The 24,409-nt window shown below is 45.5% G+C and overlaps 2 long non-coding RNA genes across 3 annotated transcripts in view; one reads left to right on the top strand and one right to left on the bottom strand.

The window, feature by feature from the left end:
• Positions 1-13,107, bottom strand: part of LOC309866388 — a 33,926-nt gene extending 20,819 nt beyond the window's left edge. The window contains exon 1 of the long non-coding RNA XR_014312627.1: positions 13,046-13,107. This is a non-coding gene — a long non-coding RNA (uncharacterized lncRNA). The remainder of the gene's footprint in view (positions 1-13,045) is intronic.
• On the top strand, positions 1,098-14,135 carry LOC309866386. Of its 2 annotated transcripts, none has more exons than XR_014312624.1 (4): positions 1,098-1,185; positions 12,335-12,456; positions 13,079-13,193; positions 13,651-14,135. It is a non-coding gene; the product is annotated as an uncharacterized lncRNA (long non-coding RNA). The 2 variants fall into 2 exon arrangements; XR_014312625.1 differs by having other exon boundaries at positions 13,082-13,193; positions 13,651-14,133.
• Positions 14,136-24,409: the final 10,274 nt, after the last annotated feature.

Here is a 24,409-nt window from a genome sequence, read left to right as displayed (position 1 = left end):
GGGCACATGGTGTATTGAGCACTGGGTGTTATACATAACTAATGAATCATTGAACACTACATCAAAAACTAATCATGTGCTATACGTTGGCCAATTGAATTTAAATTTTAAAAATTCTGTTTAAAAAAAAAAATACAACAAAAAGAATAGGTGTGCTCCTCTGTGGGGCGCAAGTGTATCTCAAATAATTCTGACTCCAGCTCTTGTCCTCTAAGCCACACTGCCACAGACTTATCTTTCTAAAACACATCTATTTGCATTACTCCTTTGCTTAAAATCTATGACTCCATCCCCATTCCCTGCAAGATAAAGTCTAAATCCCTTAATATGATGCATGATGCTTTTTCATATGCTGAGTCCTAGACCAGGTTTTCATGTCAGTCTCCGGGATGAGTCGCCTTTCACTGCGCCAGGCTGGCCCTGAGCTCTCAGAGCAGTCATTCAACCTCTGTTCTTTTCTGCATCATGATTTTTTATTTAAATGTGTTACCTCTATTGGTCATAAGCTTTTGAGCGCATGGACTGTGCTAGATACATAGGTGGTATTTGATTAAGCTTCAGTGATTGGCGGAGTCTATATCACACCCCAAGTTCCAAAGACACGAGGAATTTTTTCCTTTTTTGTTTTGTTTTCTGAGATCGTCAGTGCGTGCTGAGGCAGTCCCTAATGCTTCACTTGCTACTTTCCCTTTTTTTTTTTTTTATCTCCCTACCCTTTTCTTCAGCTACTAAACACTCCTCTCACCTCTCACCATGCCTCTCTTACTTTCCGAACGCTAGACAACATTTTTCTTCCTAGAGAGAATGTCAGGAAGACAAAGCGGGGCCCATCCCTGGGGAAGAGGTGGTTCCGCCTCATCCATCTGCTCATTTTCAGCCAAACCTAAATATAAACCATGCTGTCAAGGAGGAGGCTGGAAACCACTCGTGTGGAGTTGTAGCCAGAGATAACGCCGTAGAGCGAGGAGTAAGAGACATGGGGGTCAAGCCCAGAGGTCCCAAGGCCAGGCCTGAGTATGAGGGTTGCTCCTGAGGTTGAGCATCTAAGAGGAGAAGAGAAGGCCTCTATGAGGTCACTGAGTGACACACCTGGCAATGGGTGGGGGAGCTGGTTGCCATGAGGGAACATACCGTGAACCTGTTCCAGCCCAGGCACAGAATATGTAGTCCAGGGATAAGAAGGAGGTATTTCTGGGTTGGGTTGGGTTGATGAATGGTGGGGAGCTGGCTGCAACTGTTCATGATGTAAGGACTCCATTTTTAGCACGTGTGACTCTTTGGGTTGCTTGAGACAAAACAAAACAAGACTCAAGCCCCATAATCTTGTAGAATCCTAGGAAGGATGTGAAGGGCATGGTACTGGCCATACAAGGGAGCTGGGGTATGGGAGTTTCCCATCTGGCTGCAGAAAGGACCCTCTGTGAACGAGGCTCACAGAAAAGTAAATTTCTCTTGAGTTCAGCCGCCGTCAGATCCAGCCTCCATGTTGTGTGACAAGGAATGGGGAATCTTATCAGGAAAGATGGGTATGTGTCAGCCTGGTACTGAGACCCTCCTTCTGTTCTCAGGGATGTTCAGTAGGCAGGTCCCCTAGTGAGATCATGGCCATCTTCAAAGGAACACAGTAGAACCTGGGCTTGGGGTGCCTGGGTGGTCGAATTTGTTAAGCGTCCAACTCTTGATCTCAGCTTGGGTCTTGATCTCAGGGCCGTGAGTTCAAGCCCCATGTATAAGTTCAAGCTCTATACTGGTCATGGAACCTACTTAAACAACAGCAACAACTAAAGAAGAAGAATTTGGGCTTTACCAGATACTCTGGCTTGTGGGTTCTTCTCGAATATCTAGTGCTGTTGGGTTAGCTCATTAATACCTAGAATTCATAGACTTGGAATATCAACTAGGGAAAGACCACTGTTCTACCACAAGCAGTATGCAGCTTGTCACTAGTAATTAAGAGATAAGGGAATTAAAGGCTTCAAAGGTCAATAATCTTGCTTAATTCTCAGACCTCAAAAGCTTAAGTGGGGAGTCTAGAATCCCCCACTCCCCCACTCAATTATGAATGAAGCTATCTTAAGTATAATTGGTACACATTTTCTAAGTGGATAGCTGTAAAAAACCCACTCCACTCTGGACCCTAGAATCCCAGCTCAACCTCCCTCAGTGTCCTTGAGCCTCAAAGCCTCCAGGGCACAGTCAGGTTTCAGTCCAATTCACCCGGGCAGTGTTAGCTCGCAAAGCAGCCAGACAGAGACCTTCATGGGCTTTTCCCAAGTCCTTTCCTCTTGCCGGAAGTTGTTCTTACTGAGACCCAGCTCTGTTCAGGAGCTTGGTACTGCCCTATTTCCATGGCTGCCCTAGGCTTCCTTACAGAGTTTTCTCCAGAGGTTCTGTTTCGGTTATCTATTGTTGTATAACAAATCATCCCCAAACATAGTGGCTCAAAACAACTATTTCTTATTTGTCCTAGTTCTGCGATCAGTAACTCAGGTTGGGTTGGGTGGGCAGTTCTTTTGTGGGAATTGTCTGGGCTCACACATGTCACTGCGGTCCTTTGGCAACTCTATGAGGACTCATGAGGGTAAATTCCCCTTATTCACATGTCTTGAGATTCAGTGCTGATTACTGGCCTGGTCTTGTCTCTGTATGGTTACTTGCCATATCTTAAATGGCAGCAAAAGCATTCCAACACGGGGAAGCTGGAAGCTTCAAGACCTCCTGGGACTGAGCCTTTGGAATTAACCCATCATTTCTGACATATTCTTAGGTCAAAGCAAGTTACAATACCAGCCCAGATTTCAGAGATGGGAAAATACACTCTAGCTCTTACAGAGAAGAGCTGCAAAATACCATGCCCTTGTTTTCCAAATTCCCATAGCTCCCCACTGTACTTAGCATGAAGTTCAAATTTCCTCTCGTTTATGGCCCTGCATAACGTAGGCCCTGCCTCTCTTTCTAAATTGATCTAAAACCCACCTCTCCTTGACTCGCTACAAACAGTTCTCCCTTTAGGGCTTTCATATGTGCTGTTTCCTCTGCCTGGGTTGCTCTTGTCTCAGATCTTTGTGAGACTGAATTCTCTTTTAAGTCTAAATGTCAGCTCCTCAAGGAGACCTTCCCTGAGTACGTCTCCCAGTTCCTTCCTACCACATTACCCTGTCTTATCCTCATGTAGCCATTAGCACTATCAGAAACCAGTCATTCATTCCTGATCTTCTCACTAAAATTTAAACACCATGAGAGTATAGACGTTGATTCTCGGGTTCACTTTTGTATCCCCAGTGCCTAGAACAGTGCCTGTTGGCGTGTAGGTGCTTAATGTTTGTTGAAGAAATTAACTATGTGGTGAAAATCTGTATCAGCTTAGAAGATAGGACAAAAGAGGGAAAAGAAGAATCTCCATTCTCAAAGTTGAGATTTAAAAAAAAAAAAAAAAAGTGAGTTCTTTTCCTGTAATTAGCATACATTGCCACCAAGTGGCAGTAGATGTCTTAAGCATCTGGGGCAATTTACTGGTCAATGTTTTTCTTTAGATTCAAATGATGTTTGCCCAGGTCCAAACTAACAGATTAATAGTAACTTATTTTCTAAGACTTTTTAATTTCATTTTAAAGATTGATTTTTTATTATTTGAGAGAGAGAGAGAAAGCACGAGAGAGCATAGGGGAGGGGCAGGGAGAGGGAGAGAGAGAATCCCAAGCAAACTCCCTACCCAGCACAGAGCCCCATGGGGCTCAAGCCCATAACCCTGAAATCACCACCTGAGCTAAAATCAATCGGATGCTTAGCTGACTGGGCCACACAGGAACCCCTTAATAAACTTTTTTAAATTGCTGACTTAAAACAATAGACAATAAAGCTATTTATCCTTAGAGAACAAACATTTTTCTTAGAGAAGCACCTTTTTGCTCTATTTCATTAGTTACCAATTATCATTAAATAGAACTCTTCTCCCATAGCCACATCCTGATTATTATGTTCCTTTTACTTTATTACAAATTCTACCTTACAGTCATTGTGCCTCAGGGCCGACATGTGGAGCTGGACCTTCAGGCTAGATTTATATTGCAAAGTTTTATGGCTTCTCTCAGCGACTAGCTCTATCCTCATTTAAAGCCTGCTGATGGCTTCGTTCCCCACGTGTTTCAACTCCCTTTTTCTCAACCCTAGCTCTTTTATTTCTCTTCCCTGTATCAGAATTAGGAAGCGAGAAAAATACACCTGTTCCTTTATCTTGAACACATGATTCTGCCCCAGGTTCTTCCTAATACAAAGAAAGTAATTTCCACTTGTCCTTAAATAAGAGTCAAATATCTCCCTCTATTCAGTTTTCTCATTGGGAGTTCTTTAAACTAGTGATTATGTACAATAGGACTTATCTTAGCGAAGCCATTGCAATGGTTCCACAAGAGGCAGTTTATACGAAGTGTTTCTGTGATAAGAGTTCCTCTGAAACTCTTTTTCTATAGAAAGAGATAGCACTCTTAAACAGAAAAATGAAGCAACATTTAGACAAAGCTCCTGATTGGGCATTTAAGCTCCTCAGAAGAGCGGCGGTCCCATAGGGCGGATGGACCTCGTGAGTCAGCAGCCGGGTTCTGCTGTGAGTCACCTTAACATCTCTGGGACCATGTCCTCTCCTCAGCTCACACTCCTTCACTAGGCATGCTAGGGGTACAGTAAATGCTTCCTGAGCTCTGTACAGGAATGACCCGGACCCAGGCATTCTGCAGCACAGCTGCCTAATCCAACCTGAAGAGTGACTTTTTTCTTCTTTCTGCAGCCATGGCCCACTCAGACTTTTGCATATTGCTAACAAAATCTGATCACCCTAAGGCTAAATGTGTTTTAGAATATATATGCAATCAACAGTCATTAAGACAATATTTGTGTGCAACAAATGTTCATTGAATGAATGAAGGAAAATGACCAGGGTTCATAGTGTTAATTTATATTAGCGTCTTCTGATATTTTCGTATTGCATGCTCCATTAGTTAAAAAGTAAACAATCCTCAAAATGTATATTATGTTATAATAAGTTATTCAAATGTACTATTGTACCAATGTTTTCTGTACATAAAAATATATACAAAATATAAACTTTAAAAAGGGTAAGATTAAAAAGTAATGCTTTTAAGTAATGATCTTATTACTGGTAAATTTTTATTCTCACTAAAGTCTTTTACATATCGTTAATATTTTTTATGAGAACAACACAGTTGAATATGCTGCTTTATGTTTTAAAATCTTGGTTTAGGACTTTGTGATAAAATCATTCAATGGTCTAGTTCTGAGTTTGGTTGGTTTTCTCACTTGGATTTAATTGCTGTCCCAGTGAAAAAAGATACTTTGTAGCTTCAAATGGAAGCCTTGCACCATCAACCTCTCTTATCAAATCATGGTACTCATTACTCAGTAGGCTCACCAATTATGCAAATGTTTTGGTGGAAAGTCTGTGGAAAGGAAATTCACCTTTCTCTGTTCTCTGATCTCAACCTGATTTTCTTACAAAGAATTGGAAAGGGCACTGATGGAATACAGCTATGTTTTCATATTTTTATAAAATATGTTGATGGTTGACTGTGTGATTGATTTTTTTTTAAAGCTAGAAAATCCGGTTTCTTAGTGTGAAGAGATGAAAGATTTCATAAGGTGGTGCCTATGTCGTGTTCAACAACATCACATAATGATGATAACTATGCTTTCTCCATAGAACCAGCTGCTTCTGAAGGGCAGTTTCTATTTTTTTTTTAAGGATTTTTAAAAAATTTATTTGAGACAAAGAGCCAGCACAAGTGGGGTGGGGGGGTGTTGGCAGAGGGAGAGAGGGAGAAGCAGACTCTTGTCTGAGCAGGGAGTAGACTCTGGGCTTGAACCTAGGACCCTGAGATTATGACTCGAGCTGAAGGCAGACATTTAACCAACTGATCCACCAGTGTCCCCTAAAAAGCAGTTACTTTCTCAGTCATTGTTAAATTGTCACTTTTACCCTGAAGAGCAGATTAGGTGTATGTGTATATTATGTATGTATTTATTCTATCGGTTAGGCTGAAATCTAGTAGTTATTTGTCATTTATTTAAGAGTCTCATGCTCTACCAACTGAGCTAGCCGGGCGCCTTATTTGTCATTTATTTAAAAGGGAAAATATTTGGATGAAATTGTCAATCCCCAGCACATCCTCCTGAATGACCACTCTTAAGGACTTTGCCGGAAGATAACCAGCAAACTTCTCGATGGTGCACATGGATTGCACGATCACTCCACCTGTCATTACAAAATAAATATTTTACTATATTGTAGAGGATCATATTTTTGTAAAATTAATCCCAAACCTAACATTCTCTATTTCTTTATGGTCTCACCAGTCAAACCGTGGTTCGTTAACCAATAGCATCAGCATCAGCTGAGAGCATGTTAAAAATGGGGAATTTTGGGTGCCTGGGTGGCTCAGTCAGTGAAACGTCTGCCTTCGGCTCAGGTCATGATCCCAGGGTCCTGGGATTGAGCCCCACATCCAGCTCCCTGCTCAGTGGAGAGTCTGCTTCTCCCTTTCCCTCTGCCTGCTGCTCCCCTGCTTGTGCTCTCTTTCTCTCTGGATCAAATAAAGAAATAAAATCTGAAGGAAAGAAAGAGAAAGAAAGAAAGAGAGGGAGGGAGGGAGGAAGAAAGAAAGAAAAAGAATCTCAAGACAAGCCAGAATAACTCAATCAAAATCCGCATTTTAACAAGACATCAGGTGACCCACACATATACTCAGGTTCGAAAGTCCTGCCCTATGAAATTGTGGCTTCCATTTCTTGGTTATAATACCTTGTTTAGGAAAAATCAATTTAAAAATTTCACACATGGGGCAAATCCATAGCCTGACTGGTGAATCTTTTCTTCCTCCAAATCAAAATTCTTTTTTCTACCACTCCTTTGGTGGTAACACTCACTAAGTTTTCAAGAAGTCATTTTCTGTGGACAATTACATCTTCCTAAGCATCTCTTTCCGTTAGTACCTCTCTCTCTCAAGCACAACACACGATAGTTCTTACACAGTTATTATTGAAAAAGAACCTAGTAATACCCTTAACTCAGACATGTGTACTTTCACCCCAAGCATAACAAACCTCCTACTCAGTATAATTTGTTCCATACACATTTCTTCGAACCTTCAACCATGTTTCTTAAGCATCTGTTAACATTTGCTGGGGAAGGAATCCATTCTAGTTTGTGGCCGTATTCTCTTCCACATCTGTTTCAGTCATTTTTACCACAGACGGAAGAAGACAGAAGATGTGTGATATTTTGCTTCTAAGAAATCTTTAAAGCTGCTCCTTTACTGCTGCACACGGATGTTAAAAAAAAATACTGGATTGGGTGTCACCCAACCTAAAATATTTGCCAAGGCTATTGTAGAAGTCTGTGTCTGCACGCTGAATGCTTAACTCTGGGGCATTCTACTACTACTCCTGGTGCCTTCCTACTCACATGGGGCGTACGGCCAGGTACAACACACACCTAGGGCAAATTAACGATAATTCATGATAGTGGATGTACATATGTATTTTAAAGACTCATCGAGTCCATGTTTCTCATTTGACTGCTTTCACATCAGAAGTGATCAGATCGGGTGCCTGGGTGACTCAGTGGGTTAAGCCGCTGCCTTCAGCTCAGGTCATGATCTCAGGATCCTGGGATGGAGACCTGCATCAGGCTCTCTGCTCAGCAGGGAGCCTGCTTCCCTCTCTCTCTCTCTGCCTGCCTCTCTGTCTACTTGTGATCTCTCTCTGTCAAATAAATAAATAAAATCTTAAAAAAAAAAAAAAAGAAGTGATCAGATCCCCACTATTGTGCCTTACATGGTGGCGGACCCAGAGCCCCTTCACGTGCAGGGCTAATGGTCACCTGGGCCACTTCCACACTGTGTGTGCAAATCTTTTACCAGTTATTTCTCTGCAGGAAACGTTTAAAGCTGAGTGAAAGGAGAGGGCATGCCACGTGTAGACCCCTGATTTATATCAGTGTAAGACTCAAGGGGGACAACCGTGTACGTCTTGGCTAATTGTGTGTAAAATCCACAGCAGCACACTTCAGTCCCGCTTCGAAAGCAGAGGGAGGTATTTGTAGAATGGATCTGCCTGGACATCGAAAGGAGGAAGAAGGGCAGGTGATGGTCTGTTGGGTTGGCTGAAGTGGATGGGGACAGCTGCCTCATCCCAGACTTGCCTTCCTGCCCCCTGAGCTACCCCTTTGGTTTGGCCCCGGGGGATCTGACTTTGTGGATCTAGGAGATCATTTCTTGGCCATGCAGGTATAATATGGATGTAACACACAGCGGTCTTGTTCTCCCTTTGGCAAACACTCCTGTCTCCCCACATACACTCTTACCCTCTCTCACAGTTCAATAGTCCTTTCTTGTAAACAAGATTTGGAGAGAATATTTTTTATTTTACCCAAAAGCTGATTCTACCTACTCCGTTGAGGCGGCAGAGGGCTGTTCCCCTATCTACAATAGCAATAAAGCCGACTTTGCTGTCCTTAAGTTTTATATGGTAGTGCTGACCCTCTCACGAAGGATTCTCCTCCAGAAGGCTTTACTTATTAACCAAAGCTGAGTGTTAACCTTTGCAGACATAAATAATACAGCAGCACCTTGGCCTGAACGGAAGAGGGAATGGCTAAGCCTTTAATTTGTCTTTTTTCCCTTGGATACTTGTGAGCTTCTTTTTCTTATGTTTGACAAAATGTCAAAACAGTATTTCTCTTTGTGTTAAGAAATTCTTCATCCAGCCCTGAACCGGTGCTCTCTGCCATTTAACTCTGCAATGTGTGTGGTGGGGTGGGGGTGGGGGTGCATGTGGGGCTCGAGACCAGGCTCAGACACATGATGTACTCTGGCCAGAGGGATGTTAGCAGATGTGACAGACAGGCTGCGCATGTGCACGGGCATGGCGCTTGCTCCCTTGCACCCCTGCGATCACCTGGGGAAAGACAAGCTGTGCCAGCCCGGGGTCCCAGGATGGAGCTGAGGGTCAGGTGGAGCAGAGCCCAGGCATGCCCGTCGCTCCAGTTACCACAGACTCATCCCAATGGGCTGATAATGCTGAGAATCAGACAAGTGAGTCCGGCCAAGATCAGTGAGTGAAGCCGCTTAGCTCACCCCAACTTGATTCCAGAAGTAGACACCTACTGGAGAAGAAGACCCCTGGGTTTCCACGGCTGTTGGTTCACTGGCTCTGGTCTACCCTCTTGCCCAAAGCCTGCTCCCCATGCTTTGCCACGACACTCTGGACCCACGCAAGCCCCCTCATCAGGGGCCCCTCCCTAATCATCATCCCCGACTCCTACTTCACAAACCTCTTCCTTATTGGCTCTCTCTCATCAGCATGGGAATCATCTCAGGTCTCTCCTGTCATTTGGCCCTATGTCTTATCACCCTCTTCCACTCACCAGCTCATCTCCTCCGCAGGTACAGTCTTGAAGGAGAAGCTTAGCCCTGCTTCCAGGCTCCATTCCCACTTCCCATTCTCTCTGTGGTTGCTCTCCTGTCCTATCACGGAAACGGCTCCTACCCAGGCCTTTAGCGATGCTCTAGTTGTTGAATCATGGACCCCTGCCCTCCTCCCCTCCTGTACCCTTCTCTCCCTCCCCCTACTCCTCTTCCCCCTGCTGCCTATCCTTCCTTCTTTCCCCACCCCTTCCTACTCCTTCGGCCCCCTCCTCCCCCTCTTTTCTCTTCTCCTCCCCACCCCTTCCCCACATACTCCCTCTGGCATCGTGCTTTCCTAGGTCGACTTCTCTGCTGCCCCTCCAGCTGTCTTGTGGGCTTCTCATCCTTATTCCGGCCTGCTTGGTTCCCTCTCTCCTCAGACCTCTCCTCTCTACCCTGTCCTTAGAATCATCTCATCCCATTCTCATTCTCTCTGATACCAACAATAGGTTGGGGACTCCCCAATTTTTTAAGTCCTGCCAATTCCCTGTACTGAGCTCCAGAGACATAGGTCGAAGGGTCTGCTGGATATGCCAGAGATAAATGTGAGATCTCTAAAATGTAATGCACTCTTGTCCCCCTTACACTTCCTCTCTCCCCCGTGTCCACCATGTCAGCCAGCAGTACTACCCCACCCACCCAGTAACAGAAGCATTAGCTGCAGCTTCTCTCCTGCTTCCTTTTCCCACACTCACCTCATTCTCAAGTCCTGTTAATTCTACCTTCCTAACACATCTTCAGTCTGTTCTCTGCTCTCTATCCCATGTCAGCTACCTTAGTTCAGGCCATTTTTAATCCTTTGACTTGATTACTTTTCCAGGCTCCTAACTTGCCTCTTAGTCTTCACCTTTCCTGGTCCTAAGCCATTCCCATACTGCTACTGACACCATCCTTCCGAAATGAATATTTGGTCCCCTCATTCCCCTACTGAGAAGCTTTTAATGATTTACCATTGCCAGGAACCACGGAAGGCTCATTGTGATGGGGATCCTGGTTAACCTCTTGGCATTCCCTTCCTCAAACCAGTGGAAACCACCGACAACTACTCACAGCTGCTCAAGGACAACCTGCTTTCTCCCTCTTGCAGCTTTTGTACTTCTAGCTCTGCCTGCTTGGGACATCCCAGGTCAAATAGAAGCACCCCTGTATCCCTCACATGCATGGGCACATCACCCCCTGCCTTTTCTAGCACTTACCCCCTCTGCTTGCCCTCAGTGGCCTCCTCCCTGGTCTATCATCCGTATGCAAGTCCTTGAAGTAGGGACTGTGTCTCATTCATCCCCATATTCCCAGAACCCACCTCATCTGGGAACATGGTAGGCACTCGGTCCGTGTTGATTGACTGATTTGCGTGAGGAAATAAATGATTAAATTAACACAGATATGAGCCACAGACCTTTCACCTTGTATACCGGAGCGGGAAGACCTTTTAATTCCTCTCACCTATCATCTACAAATGGGTTTCATCCTTATTCTATTGGTGATATCTTCAGGTCCTATAAAAATTCTTTTACTAGCTATCTCGGAGCACTATGCCCCTCAAGCTTTCCCTGTCTCTAATGGTTGCCATATGGGGACATGAGACACTAATGCTCACTTCAATAAGCCGAAGTTATTGTTAAAACAAACTGAACTACCTTTAGCTCACCTCCCATTCTAAAGGGCCCACTAAAATTGATTCTGTGAAATAGGCTTTTAAAAATATCCTCCTTAAGGAGAAAATATAAACAGGGGAAGGCTGTTGGCTCAGCAAACACAGGCCTCTTTGGGGGCACAGCTTGTTTCCCTTGAGCGCACAGGAGGAGGTGGTAACACCAAGGGCCCAGCGCCCTCTGTGCCTGTTCTCATCCACACTGGTGGACCCAGGCTTCTCAAGGGTCCTGAGGACAAGAGGATACCAGATTCAGCTCTGACTCACTTAAGGAATGACCCAACTATGACCTGCTCACAACTCATATGTCTGTGGGTAGATGGAGTACAGAAGCCTGGAAGCACAAAATTTCTTGTTCATTGTGTCATGGGTTCTCCATATTGATAAACCAGACTTATCACAATTCTGCATCTAAAAACGTTTCTTAGGGGCGCCTGGGTGGTGAAGTGGGTTAAAGCGTCTGCCTTCGGCTCAGGTCATAATTCCAGGATCCTGGGATCAAGCCCCGAATTGGACTCTCTTCTCAGTGGGGAGCCTGCTTCCCTTCCTCTCTCTCTGCCTGCCTCTCTGCCTACTTGTGATCTCTGTCTGTCAAATAAATAAATAAAATCTTAAAAAAAAAAAGAAAACATTTTTAAAAAATAAAAACTGAAAACGTTTCTTAGGACTTCATGAAATCTGTGCATTCGACCAATTTATACCCACACACACACACACACATTTTATAATATTTGTTGTCTAAGCCCTCTGTTTACTATCTTCTAAGACTGTAAGCTGTAAATAGATCCAGACAGCATTTTCTGGCAGTATGATCCATTTGGGGTCATATTGTAAATCAAGTGTCCTGGAATCACCATCAGGAATGTACTTCAAGACTAGAACTCAGTGGGGTGCCGGGGTGGCTCAGTCAGTTAAGTGTCTGCCTTTGGCTCAGGTCACGATCCCAGGGTCCTGGGATAGAGTTCTGCTTTGGGCTCCCTGTTCAGTGGGAAGCCTGCTTCTCTCTCTCCTACTCTCTCTGCTTGTGTTCCCTGTATCACTGTGTCTCTGTCAAATAAATAAATAAAATCTTAAAATTTAAAAAAAAAAAGACTGGAGTTTCAAAATGGGGAAGAAAGTTTTGACTCTCTAACTCCTGCTGGTAGACATCCTTGGCAGTGGTCACTTGGCTAGGTGGTTTCCTGAAACTCTGATGGCTTGTGTCCAGGGTGAACTGTGTTTTCAGAATCCTGAAAACACACCCCAGACAGAGAGTAAAGAAGGACAGGTTGAGGAAATGCATCAAGGAGAGCTGGAGGAGCAGTGGAAGCTCAGAGCAAAGAGCCCCAGGTAAGGTACGAGGAGGAGAACCCGTGAGAGCTCTGAGTGGGACCGGGAGCTGTCAACTGCCTTTGGGGGTGCTGAGATATATGTATATGTCATGTCAATTCTATTTTGAGTCAAAAGGTGTGGAAGAACATATGTAGTAGAGAGCACTGTTAAGATGAGAAACTACAGGGTATAGCAGAGGAGCAGAAATGAGTTTCAGAGAATCAGGCTATCCAAGGGTCAACCACAGTGTCCCCACCTTGGGCCTAGCAGGCACATTCCCTGCCCCAACTGACACAAGGTGTGTTGTCATAACCCATGCCAGACCTTCTGGTTTTGGACAAAAGTAGAGTTCGGTGTGTGCAAAGTTCTGAATGAATGTTTTCTCTCCAGCCACGAAAATCATAAGAACATAGAGAATGGCTCCCAGGGGCTTCAAAAGATAGTAGAGTGTCTCAACCTTCATGACTATCCAACCCCATCAGGTTAAAGATGTATATTAGTTTATTAATAGATTGCAAGCATGCATTACTATACTAATATAATATGCACATGATAAACTATATACAAAAAATAGAAATTAAGCAATATATGAGATAAACGTACAGACCTTTTAACACCATACTTTCTTCCCACGTGATAGCAGATTGCCGTTTGTGCCTCCTGTTGTGGGGAGGGTGGGTCCCCGCCAACAGTGAAGAGCTTATGAAAGGAAGATCAAGAGAGTGAGAAGCCGGCAAGTTCTTCACAGAGGGGATGTATGTGTTGATGAGGACTTCCATTTCTGGAAATATAATGGACTAGAAATCCCGACAGCCTTTCCATTCCAAAATAATAAGCAAGCAAACAACAACAATTTAAAAAATTGAATAACAATTTAAAAAATTCAGAACCCTTGGGGTAGTGGATAAAGACCCAGGATGTAAAAACAAAGTGGCGAAGGAGGTAGCAACTGCCCTCAAGGGTTCGTTGCCCCCCGTCATCCATTCCAGTGTCTTGAGTTTGTCACCATGCTGGGGATGCAGGGAGTTGGAATGACAGGGATTCCCCACACATTACACTCTCAGCAAAAGAATTTAAGGAGGGGTGTGTGGGGGGTAGGGTATTGCTCTTCCCAAGGACACAAACAAGGAAACTCGTCTGAAGTTGCCTTGGCCCTAGGAAGAAGAACAATCTCTCCCCAATAAATATCCCATTTTCCCTATTTCCATACAGGGTTGGAGCTGGAATTCACACTATCTTTACAGACCAAAAAGTACGGACATTAGTTATTGGGAAGTTAGTTCAGAGCAGCCCAATGTTGAAAGCATCCCTGGCAGATGGAAGAAACAAATGTAAATTCTTTCTGGGGGAGCACACTTCAGCCCCAGTCCCCTGTGATTCCCATAGATACAGGCCTGAGAGATGGAAGCATGGAGGAGAGAGAAGGTCAACCACAGACCCAAGCAGAGTGCGTATAAAATGGGAAGAGCCAATATTGGAAGAGTGAAGGCTGAGGACTTTCCAGAGATGGAAACATAGTAAAACCCAAGCAGGCTAATAAAGAAAAAAAAAAAATCCAAAACTCTGACACACTGTAGTAAAACAGCTTTCATACCAAAGTCAAAGAACAGATCTTAAAAGCAGGCAGAAAGGAAACTTAGATCATAGGAACAGCAAGTGACAGCCACAAGCCTCCTCCACAGCAACATGGAAGCCGGAAGTAGAGGGATCCCAGACCCAAAAGGCTGAGAATCAAAAATGCTATACACTGTGAAAGTGTCTTCTGAGAATACAGGAAAGCATTTTCCAGACCAATGTCCAGAGAGTTTGCCACCAACAGAACCTCCCTCGATAATCTCTTACTTTTGAGAGATCCCTCCTCATTCTCTGAGAGCAGTTCTCTCTGTGCTGGACCCGAGACAGGCAGGAGCAGTTTCTACAGGAGACCACTGTCCCCTCCCTCCCTCTCGCCTCACACTTCCTCTCAAGGCCCAGGCCCCATGTGTCCAGAGCTACTGGGAAGGGTTGGGTGTATCTCTTCTCTCTCCACTCTTACCACCTTGTTGACAGGACCTGAAGGAGCCCCTGACAAGTTGTTCTTTTCCTTTCCACGATTGGGCTGTCTACACCAGAGGTTAGAAATCAGCTCCTGCCCAAAGGTCAGCCAGTCTGACATGAGGCACTTCCTGGGCCCCACAAGTCAAGGCCAGAAGGGCCCACTCAGTTGACCCAAGGAAGAGAAGGCTCATGACCTTTGGTTTCCAGTCGCCTGCACTTGTCCCCACCTACAGGAGTGCAGTGTGCTTGTCCCGGGCAGTATGCGGGTGACGCCAGCTGCACTGTCAGGGCAAGTGAGAGGAACGCAGCGGAGAAAACACCAGGAGGCATAATTAAAACGGAGCACTAATAACTCTGCCCATCAAAAAGCCCCTTTCCTCTTGGCTCTAAGCGCAGTTCATTAAGCAGAGCTGCCAGCTGGAAAGGGGCAGGCAGAGCACGTGCCAGGGTGGGCCTTCCTCGTTTTTGAGGCCCAGCACAAAGACCTGCTCCCTGAACCCCTCCAGGCCCAGCCAGCGAGACAGCTGGTGGACTCCGCGTGCCACTTTGAGCCCCTCATGATGCCCATGTGTCCAGAGCTCCTGGGAAGGGTTGGGTGTATCTCTTCTCTCTCCACTCTTACCACCTTGTTGATAGGACCTGAAGGAGCCCCTGACAAGTTGTTCTGCAATGAATTCACTCCACAGTGGAGCCCTTCAGGGTCTCAGGAGCTGGCAGAGCTAGGACTGGTTGTTCTCGGAGAACCTGACCATCCTGCACCGCAGCTCTAATCGCAGGATAGAGGAAGGGTCCTGGAGGAGGTTCATGCGTGAGCCGGGGAGGCAGGCAAAGTCCAAGTGTCTGAATAATTGTATGACTTCCAAATAATACCAACATTCCACTGTTCTTCCCAGAGAAGGAAAGCTCAGGCATCATTCCTGCTTCATCCGCTGCTTAGAATGAACTTGGTGAGACAGAGGTTACTGGGATTCTGACTTCACAGATGGAAGATGCTGAGGGGAAAGTGAAGAGGCCAGCACCCTGTGGCTGGGAAGCTCAGAGCCCTAGTCCTCTCTACCCAAAGCCCACGCTTTCTCCAATTAAGCCGGTGCTCCAAGCCAGAGATGTTATGGGAGGACAGAAGACATTGTATTAATACTTACTGAGCTCCGTCCTCTGGGCTAGGAACCCTCACAGGGTTATATGTGTGTTAACTCATTTAATCCTGACAGGGAGTAGGGGGGAGGCACTATTTTTACTATTCTACAAAATTGGAAGACTAAGGCCCAGAGAGGTTAAGTTTCTCAAGCAAGGTGCTAGAGCTGGTAATGTGGCTGGGATCAAGCCCTCCAGAGCCTTGGCTCTTAATCCCTCTTGTGAGTGCCATATTCTTGCATCCTTCTTTTCTCCTTCTTATGGCTCTTGTCTTCCCCTTCTGTCCCTAAATAAGGCTCTGGGTAGGTACTGAAATGATAGATCAATATAAAGAAAATGTTCATTTTTTTTTTTTTTTCATCACCAGTGCTGCTGCCTAGTAGCTTCTCAACCTGGAGTGTGTCTTTGGCTGGTTTTTTTGAGGGAGGGGTCAGCATTATTAAGGCATCTGCCTCTTAAACCCAGTCCCTCTTGAAGCCAATGGCACAAGGGATTCTAGGCACTGTATCGCCTGACTAGCCAGGACTGAGCCCTGGGCTTGGCAGCCTTAGCCACCGCTCCATTTCTGTGACCTAACCCAGGGCCCCATGTCCCAGGGCTGGCGTCCACACACACACACACCCAGGTGCTGAGGCCATGCTGGCTTCCCCACAGCCTAAATCAGGTACTGTTCCGGAAAGGTTAGCACAGCAGGCCTGCTCTCCTCACTACGCCTCCCCAGAAAGCAGGTGTGCAAGAGGGCAAGCCAGCCTATGAGGGGGGGCTGCCCCCCTGGTGTTATGCATAAGGTTTATTAAGCTGCAGAGCCTCAGAGCTTCATCTGTGACTGGCCAGTCCTCAGCAGCCTGCCTTTGTCATTCGTGTCACCAACCGTGTTTCACTGCCGCAGCTTTATTAGAATGTGGTGACACCTGCAAATGCTCCTTTGTTTGGGCCATTGACTGGACCATATGCCGGAGTCTCTGCCGATAGAGCTATCGTGTATTAATTAGTGCTGCTTTGGCTTCTGCAGACACTGCCAAACCAGTCATGGGGAGAAAAGGTTACCTTCAGGGACAAATATAGAGAGGAATGGACAGATCCAGGTTTTCTGGCCCTGAAATTTGTACAACTGTGAGGGCCTTCTTTAAGGAAAATAATACAACATTATGGATATGAAATTTCTGGGCCCTTACAAGGGTCTATGTGAGTTGGACGGGGGTGCCGATAATTAACCTTCATCAGCTTGATGGTAAGATAATCTCCTGTATCAGGTGAAGGCTGGAAGCAAGCCTGCCACATCTGTTGTTGCCATATGGGTAGACCTCTACCGTGGCGAGTCTGGAGGGTCTATCGCTGAAAATTGGTCTTCCTCTTTAGCGGTCAGCAAAGGAGAAGAATGCAGGAGGAAGAAAAAGACACAACTCCCAACATGACTTCAATGGTCCCCCCTAACAGAACACAAGGCAAAGGGACAGAGAGAGTGGAGAGAACCGAAATTTTCAGAGAGTGACACAATCACTCACTGGACTCCCAAAACTCATCAAGAAATGCTTTGACACTAGTTTGGAAACCGGTGTGGAGAGAGGGGCTGAAGTAATGAACTAAAGTGTCTTTCACTCATCCCACTAACCAGTCTTGCTGTTGTTGGTAGATAGAATCATCACTATGTTGGGTATCTTCTATTGTTCCCAACCTGTTGCCCCTTCCACTGCTTCCATACACATCTGCCTGTCTCTACTTTGCTGTTTGCCCCAAAGCTACCTCTGTATGGGGCATCACCCAGTCTTCCTTGCCCTCTAGCCCACAGTTGGTCTTGGCCATTGGGAAGCACCAGCGGGAGATCAGAAGGTGAGAGGAGAAACAAAGACTGAGGTCTTTCTTCCCTGTTCCTCCCAATTTCAGTGCCACTGTTCTGGGAGGGGCTGAGCCACCATGGCTCCATGATCACAGTTCTTTTTTTTTTTAAAGATTTTATGTATTTATTTGACAGAGAGAAATCACAAGTAGATGGAGAGACAGGCAGAGAGAGAGAGGGAAGCAGGCTCCTTGCTGAGCAGAGAGCTCGATGCGGGACTCGATCCCAGGACCCCGAGATCATGACCTGAGCCGAAGGCAGCGGCTTAACCCACTGAGCCACCCAGGCGCCCCCATGATCACAGTTCTAATGGGCTCTGGTCAGAGGCCTAGAGGTGGCCACGACTTCCCACTCTTAGTATCTAGGTGCCCAGCATACAAAGGACTGTCAGCCTGTCCTATAAGGCTTCTTACGAAAGAAAGTCATGATCAGAGGGAGGAAAAAGAGAGGGACACACAGAAACAGGGAAACAGGTAGAGAGTAAGAGAAAGAGAGAAACATACTTGAAATGACTAAATGAGAGCTCTCTTCCTTTGCTAAACCCAGCACAGCCATTCTCAGTCAGGATCTCTGAAAGACCTTAGAAACAGAGCCTAATGTAAAAGGTTGAAGATTTGTAAAAGCAGCAGGGGACTCTTATGTGGAAATGAAGGGGAAGAAGATCACACATGGTCTTGAAAGGAGATCTGTTGTTTTGAAGTTGGAGGTTGTGCTAAGGGTGGCCCTTCAGCAGAAACATTTCTCTCAAGTCTTTAGAAATTGATGAAGAGTAAATAACAAAGCAAAGCCTCCATTTTTCCTTTGGCTGCTGGTGGGTCAGAACCATCTGGGCTAGAAGAGCCTGCTGGAGAGCTGAGATCTTGACCCGTGTAACCCCAATTAGTCATGGAGCTCGAAAACATTCCTAAACTCCAGTGAGTCCATTTCCTTCTCTGTAAGATGGAACTGATGATGTCTACTTCCCCAGGCACATTTCATGAATGGAAGCTTGAACAAACATCACACTGGACAGACATGCAAAGCACCACATCAGGGCTGGCTCCTTTTATAAACAGATGACACTTGGCCGAAGAACAGAGGTTTTTTTTTTTTTTAAAGATTTTATTTATTTATTTGACAGAGACCTAGCAAGAGAGGGAACACAAACAGGGGAAGCAGCAGAGGAAGCAGGCTTCCTGCTGAATAGGGAGCCCAATGTGGGGCTCGATCCTAGGACCCTGGGATCATGACCTGAGCTGAAGGCAGACACTTAATGACTGAGCCAGCCAGGCATTCCCAGAGATGGTTTTAAGTAAGTATTACAACCATATAGGTTTTCCAACATGTTGGAAAGAATCCCAGCAAGAAACAGAATTCAGTGAGGAAACTCTAACAAAAAGCCTTCTTCCTAGGGTTTGGGCAGGGTTAAGAGAGACAGCAAGGCATGCTGAAGCACCCAGAAACTATCAAGAGTGGGAGGCCATTATTACCTGGAGGCTTGTGACCAGAACCCAGCGAGAGCTAAAGCCATGGAGGAAGGGTCACTCAGAGTTACTTTGAACAAGGAACTCAGCCCCACTTTAAAAACAGAGGGTAGGAGCTGAAAGTGCCAGCATAAATCTCTTGGTTGTTTTCCCTGAAGCCTATTTTGGAAGTAGGTGAGGGTTTCTATTATAAATCAATGAACCTAATGGGTAAACATTTTTACTGATGTAACAGGATTTGTTAACTTTTGTTCCAGGATAAATTGTCTAGGACTCTTTAAAGAACAAACATTCTGGCTTATTAAAGAATAAACACTCACTTAGAGGGGTTTCTGACTTGCCTTTGTTTTGGAAAGTTAAACATGTCCATGACTAGATAAATATACTTGGCAAGAAGCCTTGGCCCACAGATTTTCCACCGACCACTGGCTCTTCTCTTTGGTGGCAGGGCCATCAGCCCACTGCCCACTCGCCCATTATCTGATATCAACTTCAGCTCTTGAGGAAGGAGGCCCAGTGGTCCAACTGGCATTTCAGCGTTGCTGATTCAGCTAAGAGGTTGGCCAGAATCTTGCCATTCTCCTATATAGAAGCTTCCTCTTAGCCGTTTCACAGTTCCTCTCTCACTGCCCCAGCTGCTGCCCAGGGAAAGGCTCAACCTCTGTACCTTGTCCAGGAAAATTAATGCAGGACAGAGCCCTTCACATTGGCCAGAGGGTCCCTAGGGCCTGTCTGTGCACCGAGATTTTTCCACAATAAGAAATTGATTCCCAAGAGCTGCAACTAAAAAATAACTTGCTATTGATTACTTTCCTGCATCAAGGAAGAGCCAAAAGACATCAAAATCTTATGATCAAGAGAAGCCAAATGAGCAGATACCCTTTGCTCTGGGTCATTAGTTTCTTCCACCCTGCTAGGGATTCTGTAAATCACCCAAAACACACAAAGGAAAAACAAAGTGAGGGCGAGGCAGTGAAACTGACCACAGAAGGACCACTCGACCCAGCATACTCCTGATCTGACAGCGTCTTTACAGCTCCATGCCTTGAGCGGGATGCCTGACCAAAAATCTTCCCCCAGGCTAAAAGTCTCTACCTGCTGAGAAGTCAGATGATGAAAACAAATGGGAAAATAATTGAGCCAGGGCTCCATTTGAGTCGCAAAATTTCAGGGACGAGTTCCCTCAGCCCAGCTCAATATGAAGAATATAACTTTATTGCCCAGCATCTTTTACTCTAGACCTGAAAATGCTTTTCAGAGCAAATTCACTTGTGATTTGGACAATTTAAGACTTTCAGGCTGAGGAGACTCTAATGTCTTTAGGTGAGATTTGAAATGAACTAGAAATCCAACGAGGCACAGATAGGGTCCTCCTGAGGAGGATCTGAATGAATCCTGCTGCCTCAGCTTCAGGACCTCCTGCGCTGGAGCCTACCTTAACTATCCATTTGGTTTTCCATTCTCTGCTATGGCTTGGCCTCTCTTCCCTCTGGCTCCACCTGTCTTCCCTCAAGCTTAGACTACACCTGTCTGAACTGCCCTCTGGCCTCCCGGTTCAGGTCACTCAGACTCCAGGAAACTTCGGGTTAGTTCAGGAACTGCCCTACTGAGTCTTTCTCAGGGAACAGAAAGCCAAGCCATTTGTTGCAAAAATGAGGGGATGGAAACTAGGAATAGGGACAGGGTAGAGCGACTGAGGGGAGTGGTAAAGGATTACATTGGTCATTACGGAACCAGACCAAAAAGCTCCAGATGCCAAGAGGTTGGCATCCATAATGCAGTAAGGATGGCCCCATGATAGGCTTCCCAGGCACCACTAAGTAGCAGAACTTGAGGAAGTGGGTGGCTGGATTTCCAGAGTGGGATCATCAGAGCGCTCATTGCCAAGGGAAGGGTGACACTCAGTAGGCACAGGAGGGTAGTGGGAAGAGTGTTAGTGGAGTGACTATCACTGAAAAACAACAGTAGAAAAGGAGGGATCCCCAGAGCCCCAAGGAACTGGGAGGCCCAGCAGAGTCAGAGAACTGTGTTTGGTTGAGACTGCTGACATGTGTGAGAGAAATAGAGAAACGGCCAAGAGTGAAAATTCCAAATTTCAGACAACATGAAGGGAGAGGGAGAGGGAGTGGGAGTGGGGTGGCATGGTTCAAGGTGTGGTCATGGTGGTTGGTGGACAAAGGGAGTGAGGGGTCTGGACTGGGCTGATAGATGACAGGTCCTTACGGACCTTGAGGTCAATGAGCCTAATGGCAGGAAACAGATCGTGCCAGAGGACACGGAACTGGTGAATAGCAGGGCTGTGACTGGAGCTCGGGCCTCTGGGCTACCATCTTTGTGTGTTCCATGTTAATAAACACTGCCCGCCTTTCCTGCTAACTATTGTGCTAGTAGCATCTCACACCAAAGAAAGCTTCGGGAAGCCTCACTTAGATCTGGAATTCTAGGTGTCATGATGGCAGCCCCTTTCCTGTCCAGGAAAACCCTGGGATGTGTCTATGAGGCTGAGAATCCTGACTCCTAGCTTACCTCCTCACCTTGCGTTATGTCCTTCAAAGTATACACCTAGTGGTTAGCCTAGAAAAAATGATGAAATGGATTTCTTTCTTTTAAAAATGAGGTTCTTGGGGCGCCTGGGTGGCTCAGTGGGTTAAGCTGCTGCCTTCGGCTCAGGTCATGATCTCAGGGTCCTGGGATAGAGCCCTGCATCGGGCTCTCTGCTCAGCGGGGAGCCTGCTTTCTCCTCTCTCTCTCTCTGCCTGCTTGTCATCTCTCTCTGTCAAATAAATAAATAAAATCTTAAATAAAAATAAAAATGAGGTTCTTGATTCTTGTCTTCTGGTGAGCTCTTAGTTCCTGAATGACCCTGTGTGTCAGTGGGAGATGTCACGAATGCCAGCCTGCGAGCAACTTGGAAACAGCACCTCAGCATTCATTTGAGTTCCAACTTAGCATTTCTGGAATCCAATCATGGTGCTAGTTTTTGGTGCATGTTCAAAAGTCAGTACCACTACCAAAAACAAAATCAAAAGAATTGGAACAATGGTGTGTGTGTGTGTGTGTTTAATGAAGATTTCCTCTTAAAAACAAAAACTGAGCTACTAAGAAATACCTATAAGCTGGGAGACAGGGACACTGTGATCCCCTGTAAGTCACACTACCTCCCTGGGCTTTCTCATCTGTTGTAGTATCTGAGGTCTCTTCCAGCTTTAAACATCTATATGAATCGACCTAAATAATTAAATAGCTTTTATAGACCCCCAAAGAGAAAGAAAACGTCTAGTTTAGTTGCTGTTGTATTTTTTTTTTTAGAGCCGCCAATAGAAACCCTGCACCAGTGTTGTTCCTGCTCACTCCATCTTTTCCTTTTCTTTCATTACATCTCTCATCTCAGCAGAGAGTTTATCTTCACTCTATTTCCCAAATCTCCCATATTATCCTCATGGTGTCTGTGTGACTCTATTCACTGTATTGAAATTTGGAATACTGTTTTCTTGAAAGATAATACCCAAAGCCAAATTCTTATACAAGATTGTCGCTTCGGTTTGAAGAGCAGAAATGAGTTGGCAGCAAAGATAAGGCTCTCCCTTCACGTTAATACCAAAGAATTCTGAAATCTTTAAGAAGCCCAATTATTGACTGCATACTTCACCGACAATGCCAAAATAGATACATTATGCTTTACAGTAAAGAAATATCACCTTTAGCAAAAGGCAGGGACACAGGTTCCATTTAATCATCATTTACACAAGAACTTGGAGTCCCAGCATGACTTATCCCTTATCACTTCAAATATTACGTCATCTATTCCCAGCTCAGTTCAATTCCCTTGTGTTGGATGCCTTCCTTTCCTGAAATTGATCTTTGTTAATACCAGGCATAATGTGCTCTTCATTTCTTAAAGGAAACCGATGGACTCTTGCCATGACAGGGGATAACTGGAAATCTATATACTCCGGACACCAATTCCCCATCAATACACTGAAATGTCTTTTCTTTAAAAATAACCGCCCTGCATGAATGTGATCACTTTCCCAAATTAGTGTAATTGATGCACCCTGAGACCTTAATGATTCAGAAAGTGCATACTCGAGGGATATTTAAGCAGCTATTTTGTAAGGAGATAAAATATGGGCCAGTTCACCGAAGACACATTCCTTGAGTTTAGGTAATACTTAGAGCTTGGCGGAGAACTGGACCGTGTGTCAGGAAGCCTGATGTTACATGACAAAGAGGGCAAATGGCATTGGACCTGCAATATTTCGTCCTTTTCCAGGCCTTCAACAGAAGACTGTGCGTTTGAGGACACGTCAGTTATTACAGCCGGGATTATTAAACCAGGTATTACCCAAACCGAGATGAATCTCAGTTTTCTATCCTGAAAAACTGAAATGATAATAATTTTTATTTCTTGGGGATTGTTTGCGGATTTGAATCTAAACGAAGTGCCAAAGCATGCTGGGGTCTATAAAATAGCTCTGAGGGTCCCTGGAACTTCTTCCTGCATCCCTCCCTGTCTCTCTCCAGTGCAGCACGCTGCCCATGGAGGCTATTCTGGGAATGTTGAATAAATGAATATATGAATGAGTAAGTGGCCTCCGCCAACACCCTACCAGCAGGCTCCAGCTGCTTGTCAGCTGGAAGGAACTGGCTGCATTCCTTCCAGATAAAAGGTAGCAAGTATACCTCACTCGGCATTTCTAAGCCATTGGCAGACATAAATAATCACAGCATTCTCCCCAAATGTGGTCTTCAGACAATTTCTCAAGACAATGTTCCAGGCAGCCATTACCAATTGTTCAGAGGTGATCCTGGAGATAATATCCATCTGAAATCTCTGAGGCTCTCCAGATCAGTGTCGGGGCACCCGAGGCTCCCCTGGAGCTGACGTTAGAATCACTGATTCGTCACAGCTCCTGCCCTAGACTGTGAAGGCTGCCCCCAGCACCAGCCAGCTGCCCGGTGCATGGGCAAGGTGGGAAACCAAAGTCTGTTCAAGGGAAGACCATGCTCTCTGCCGAAGGGTCCTGCAGAGGTACTGACTGGTTTTATTTTCTCCTAGCAGTCCTCGATGCTGCCCACCCCACTTTCCTTCTCAAGGGAGGCAGCCCTTTGTTGATAACCTGAAGTCTCTGGGCTTCCTGCTCTTGGCCCAGAAATCCCTCAGAAGTAACCTGGTTTAATAACAAGCCCCATTCTTGTTCTTTACCTGTGTGTCTATCACCCTTCTCCATTGCTTCTGACCTCATCTGGCCCCGATCCTTGCCTGAGACCTTGCTTCTTGCTGCTCAAACCCTCATCTGAATCTCCAAAGTTCTGATGTCTGCTTGTCTCCTTCCAGTCGTTGGATACTTGTCCGCAGTCCTGATGACCCTGGGCAAGTGTCAGGAACATGATGCTGGATGCTTCTCAAGGCTGTCAGCCGCTGCTAAAGAAAGATCCCACACTCATGACCTGCTTTTCTTGCCAGCCTCCTTCAACCCATTACCTAATTTAATTTTCA

This window comes from Mustela nivalis (assembly GCF_964662115.1).
Source record: "Mustela nivalis genome assembly, chromosome: 6".
Taxonomy (NCBI): domain Eukaryota; kingdom Metazoa; phylum Chordata; class Mammalia; order Carnivora; family Mustelidae; genus Mustela; species Mustela nivalis.
The sequence above is the reverse complement of the archived record's forward strand: the minus strand, read 5'-3'. Positions and strand labels throughout refer to the sequence as shown.